General features: G+C 41.4%; 1 long non-coding RNA gene across 1 annotated transcript; it reads right to left on the bottom strand.

Moving 5' to 3' along the window:
- Positions 1-2,367: 2,367 nt before the first annotated feature.
- LOC134102266 (uncharacterized) lies at positions 2,368-3,396 on the bottom strand. Its single transcript, XR_009941500.1, has 3 exons — positions 3,355-3,396; positions 3,156-3,261; positions 2,368-3,070 (listed from the first exon to the last, which is right to left on the bottom strand). It is a non-coding gene; the product is annotated as an uncharacterized LOC134102266 (long non-coding RNA).
- Positions 3,397-6,000: the final 2,604 nt, after the last annotated feature.

The following is a 6,000-nucleotide window of genomic DNA, read 5'->3' as shown; positions in this document are numbered from 1 at the left end:
CTATTTTCAGATGCTGCGTACGATATCACTGCGCCTATGGTACGCTTGCAAGTTGCCTTGATTATTACGCCAGATGAGAGTGTAGTTCCATGTCAAATCAGCCTAAAACCGCCAGGTTTCATTTTCAGTCTTATTGCACTTTCTAACTTGAGAGGAGACACGTTTTAAATGGGAAAATTGCCAGAAATCTTAGTCACTTTTAAAAATGAAGCTAGCAGGCGGGAAGCTAATGGTCTAATCCGATTCAATGATCTATGCTAGGCTGAAGCTAAAATATCGCCAGACTCACAGAATGGCTGGATGAACGGGAACAAGGTAAATATCGATTGTTTTGCTCGAGGGGAGGTGGAAAATGAAAATGTATTTCCAGAAATGGCGGAAAATCCCTTTAAAACCAGCTACGATGTGACTAAGCGATTATACCTGCTCACATAGATGTCAAAAGTTAATGGGGCATAAACCTCGTTTTGGAGAAAACAATGTTTTATTCACGATTTAACGAGAGAGTACTACACTACCCGACACCCTAACGTGTAAAACTGGTGAAAGCAGAGCCTTTGATTGGTAGAGATCGCCGTTGCCATGGCAATCCCAAACAAACTGTACTCAACTTTTCCCGCACCTATCGTCCAGCTATCGTCTTGCTGGAACTTCAAAACTTAAAATGGCTGCAGGGCTGTCAGGACCGATGTGTGGTCTTCCGAAAAAGAACGGTTTTCTCATCTTGAAGGTTGAATTTACTCAATGGAAACGGTAGGAAGTAATCATCTTCTTTTCTCAGATTAATATGGAACCATGTTAAACTATCGTTAGGCTGCAAATGTTGGAAATGTGTGTACATTTGCAAAGCATCATGGGATTTGAGTTCTCTAAGTCGGAATTTAAGATATTTACACAGTCTTGTACCTTTCGCTTTTTTTACATTTTCTGTCCATTTTTTCACTCGAAATTATAAGTTATATGCTTCTGAGTAACATCGTAGCTGGTTCACCTAAGGCAGGCATCACCAAATGGCGGACCGCGGTCCGGGTCCGGACCCAGTGACGGTGCTGTCCGGACCCGTTGAAATTGTCGGCCTAATATTATCAAAAAGCATCGTCCGTAGCTAAGCCAATCAACTCGATTGTTTACCTTTCAGCAACAGAGAATAGGCCTAGCGGGAGAGAGAGGAGATGAGAGAAAATGGCTTGCTCAAAAATGATGGTGAAAACCGAACTTTTAAAGATGAATGGACGGACGGACCAATACGTTCGTGCTGCTGTGAATATGCGCTGTGAAACTGTGGCGACGTTAGCGTGCGTCACTGAGATCAAACACGGGTCGTTAGAGGAAAGGTACACGCAGAAGTCCGCAGTGAGGGCAAGTAAAACTTGAAAAGCACTCCGAGAGCTAACAAACAGAACAAACGCAAACCCCGATGAAAACATTACTTTCCTTGGCGGAGGTAGGATAATAATTATCAAATTGAAAGCACACTATGACAGGTCTACTCGTGTGATCACGCATGCATGTACAGGCAAATTAGTGTTCGTTAAAGATTGCGTGGATTTTGATGCAACACAAAAGAGCATTTAGCGATGGGACAGCAGCTGTGAATGAGTGCTTAATGCGGCTGCAGAAACTTTACAGATCCCATTGTCAGCTTCAACAACAAGATTCAAGAACATCTGAACTATTAGCAGAGGATACTAGAACGCAGTATGCAAATGTGGCCTTTGGGAGTATAACCCAGTTGACATCACAAAATGGTCTGACTACGCCACTCCCATTTATTTGACTGGATGGGAGACCCAGCTAATATCTTAGAATAAAGGTACACCCCACGCTAGATATGTTCAACTGAATGAAACGATTGGAGGCTGATGTAGCAAAAGCAATACAGACATTATTTATTTATATTCTTTGCAAGTAGTTAAAATAGTTGTTTGGTATAGGGACAACCTACAATAACAGATTACACTAAAGACACATCCATGGGTTCTCGTACATAAATATAATAAATTACATTAATTCCTGTTGGGCAGCACCACAGTTCTCAATGTTGACAGGCCATCCACCTTTTTGGTTCACCATGAGCACAAGGCTCCAAAGAGATTCAGCACCCCAACGACAGCAACCTGGATTACACTGCATCAACCATAAAATGTTATACACACCAATTTTAATCACGTCACACAGGTGGTCACCTTAACACACTGAGAATTGAGCCCTGCCCACTAATTACAAGAACCCACTTAATGTCTTATACTGGAGACCTACTGTAGTAAAGTGCATAGTGCTACTAAGATCAGCTGTATAGAAAAACATACAATTGCACTTGCCCACTGGCCTTTCCCCAGCCCCCCTTGGTATTGCACACTGCCCAAATACAACAATTTAACTCAATACGAGACAATACCAATGATCGGAACAAGACATTAATATAAGTTCATAGACCTGAATGCAAGATAAAATCATACGCAATTTTCATACATGAGAAAACAGTGACTGATGTCCAAACAAAGTAAACAAACTGAGAAGACCTACGAAGACAGAAACACACTGATTTAGTTATTCACATATCACACGCCTCTTCATCTTACTGGTAGCAAACATTGAAATAAGTTGTAAACCTTCAAACACTCACGAGGGTTGGAATTCCTTCACAAAGGACTAGCCATGTGTGAATGGAAGCATGCAAACGGCAGAGCGCGCAGAAGCCAGAGCACGCAGAAGCCAGTAGGCCCAAATAACTGAGCGCACGGGACCGGGTATGACGACGGGCTACACACAGAGTCAGAGTAAGTCTTTGTAAGGCCAAAGTCTTAACAATTCATTTGGTAATTAGGCTACCAGATACCTACTTTGGTTAGGGCTAGGCCATCCGCCCCAGTACACGACAGCAATTAAGCAAACGTCCTGTAACACCAGCACAGTCTATTGAGAGACATAAGATAACAATATTCCCAGCGTACAGAGCAGGGGATCATCAGAGCAGGGGATCATAGCTTTGTTATTAATACGCACCTGTTCACGAGAGAGAGAGAGAGTCCCAGCGGAGATCAAGATTCGTTCTATTTACATGCTCGTTCTACAAGATAGGCCATAATAAAATCACATCACTGCATATCTCAAGGCTCACATCAAAACCATACTTTTAAGGGAAGGATACCTACCAGCGTTAAACCCAAAGACGCTTCCGCGATTCATTTACCAGGACTGCACACGCACCCATCAACACACGAAACACCAGCAAACTAACTGCCTACGTTCGCCTGTGATCTACAACAAACACATCTTTATCAATATCACAACACACAATAAAGCAGCTAATGCTGGCCTAGTACAACAGCGTGCCAAACAATTCAAACTCACCGCGGTTCCACTCCGCTCTGTTTCCCTGACCAAGCAGCTGACTGACGACGCAAAGTCCCGCCCCCACGAACACCTCAGCATTTAAGCCCTCGCTACCAGCTCCTGGGTCCTAAAGTCCCACAGGCTACACAAAGGTCTTTTTTTTCTTTTCTTAAAGATCCACTTTTATTTTATTCAAAAGATTCGGAATGTTTTACATTAGGCCTAGGCTGCTTGAAATAGGCCCTAAGTTCAGGCTGCTCAAAGTTATTTTGCACTTTATATTTATTCTATTCAGAATAAATTCAGTGTCTGTTGTCTGTCTTTCTTGAAATGTAGGCCTAGTAAAGACAACTACAGTATTGTTTTGCATTCAAGTACCATTCAAGTTCAGACTTTTTGGTATGTTACAAGCATATTACTTTGAAAACACTTGAAATGTAACAATAAATTAAATAGGCCTAGAAATGTACATGCATTATTGATTTTATTAACTTCAGGGTAGCCTACACTATTTTCAGTGACAATTTAAGATTCGGACCTTTGCCGGGAGGACATTTTAGTAACTGGACCTCTTTGAATTTTAATTGAATACCCCTGACCTAAGGCATGGTCTAAAACTCTTTATATTCAGATTTTTCCAGAACTCAATGGGAGAAATGAATGAGAAATGTACTTCCAGGCAAGCAGCTCTCTCGGAGGAGGGGCGGGACTGTGGAGCTCTATAGCTCGGACATCACGTCCATTAAAATGCATTGCAGTTAGTCAGTTTTCATTCGTTTTTGTTTTTTTCTCAACATTTTAAGTTTCATATGGTCAAACGGTGTGCATGGGGTACATGCAACTCCGAATGTATCCCGAGAGGCTGGGCGACAGTGTGTATTTTATACTCTTTCCCAAGCCACATTTCAACCGAGAGAAGCGCCTGCTCTGGATAAAGTTAGGCGGTAGACCACAACAACTAAACCTGGATAAAATGAACTAGAATGCATTTACAAGGAACTGCGGAGTGTGCTTGCTCTAGTGCGGTCACCAACGTGAGCAGACAGTGGAATATACTACGTTGAATTTGACTTGATCCAAGGACTCTAACAGTGCCTTTCAGTGTTGGAGCAGTGGTAATATCTCAAAAGCTCGTTGTGGCCCGTTGGATTTTACCTGTGTGCTGCCTTCAAATCTAGCCTCCATGACCAAGATCAATAAAATAAAACAACAGCAGTGATTGGCTGCAAAAATAAACAATGTTGTGCCTTTCACACTGGGCTGTCATACAATCTACAGTGGAATTGATCAGTGGCAGCAGTTAATGTTTCACTGTGGTTAATTTACCAAATATGAAACATGACATAGGCATTAAAGAGGACATAGAATGGCTATATTGAGTATTGCACTTAGGGATGTCACGAGAACCGATACTTGCAATACCTCTCGATTCTAAAGAGAAAAAACACCGGCGTTGCCTACTTTTTTGAAGCACCGTAAGCACCGACGCCAGCATAAGCATCGGTGCTGCGACTCTTCCGGAACTGATGGGGTAATAGTGTTTCCCACACATAGACTAATTTGTGGCGATGCGCCACAGATTCAGCACCGGCCGCCACATATTGCCTATCGTTACTTTTTTAAATTAATTTATCTATTTTTTAACGCTATTGAAAAACACGCAACATTCGTTAAGCTGAATTTCCTTTCCCTGCTCTCCCTCTCTGTCACTCATGCGTCTGTCTCTCATGCACACACATAGAGCTCGACAGTCCCGCCCACAGCCTTGCCCAGAAGTAAAAATCCAATACAATTTCTCCATTGACAACTGGAGAATAAGCCATAAAATCGTAACCGTCCATGGTAGACTTAAAACCAGCTACGATGTGACAAAGCGATTATACCTGCTCATATAGATGTCAAAAGTTAATGTGGCATCAACCTTTTTTGAGAAAAAAATGTTTTATTCACGATTTAACGAGATAGTACTACACTACCCAACACCGTAACGTGTAAAACTGGTGAAAGCAGAGCCTTTGATTGGTAGAGATCGCTGTTGCCATGGCAATCCCAAACAAACTGTCTCAACTGGCTGGGTAATTTTACAGTCCCCAGTCACTGATCAGAGCAGTAACAGATTGACATAACTAATTTGCATACTGTAATAGGCTAAATTCATATACAATGTTGATTTTTGAAGTCAGTTAGCTTGTAATTGTAATGTTTTCCCTTTATTCTGTCTTTTCCAGATCCTCTTCCAATATGGCCCTCCATTATTCATGATTACAAATAAAGTAAAATTCTAAACTGAGATGATGTCTTGTATTTTTACTACACACTTAGTTTAGAATTCTTAAATGTAAAAAGTGCATTACATGGCAGTCAATGTGTGACCCAAGGGAGTAAAAACACTGTAAAGTTCATCTTGACCTGCAGTCTTTCACCATAAGATATGCTTGATTTCTTAACTGATTTGAGATAAGAGTTGGCACACAGATATACATTAGTAATGAGAAATGGCATTTAAATTCCAAAAACATTTTATTATTAAACAACATTTTAAAAAAGAAAAATCACATAGCCATGGCTGCCATCATGGATTCTGAATTTGATCCCCAGTCATCTCTGTCCTGGTGCAGCTTTACAGGGACATTAACACGTATACAAGCTACTGTACTACATACA

The sequence above is a fragment of the Sardina pilchardus genome, chromosome 15, assembly GCF_963854185.1.
Source record: "Sardina pilchardus chromosome 15, fSarPil1.1, whole genome shotgun sequence".
NCBI lineage: Eukaryota > Metazoa > Chordata > Actinopteri > Clupeiformes > Clupeidae > Sardina > Sardina pilchardus.
This window is presented reverse-complemented; position numbering and strand designations above follow the sequence as displayed.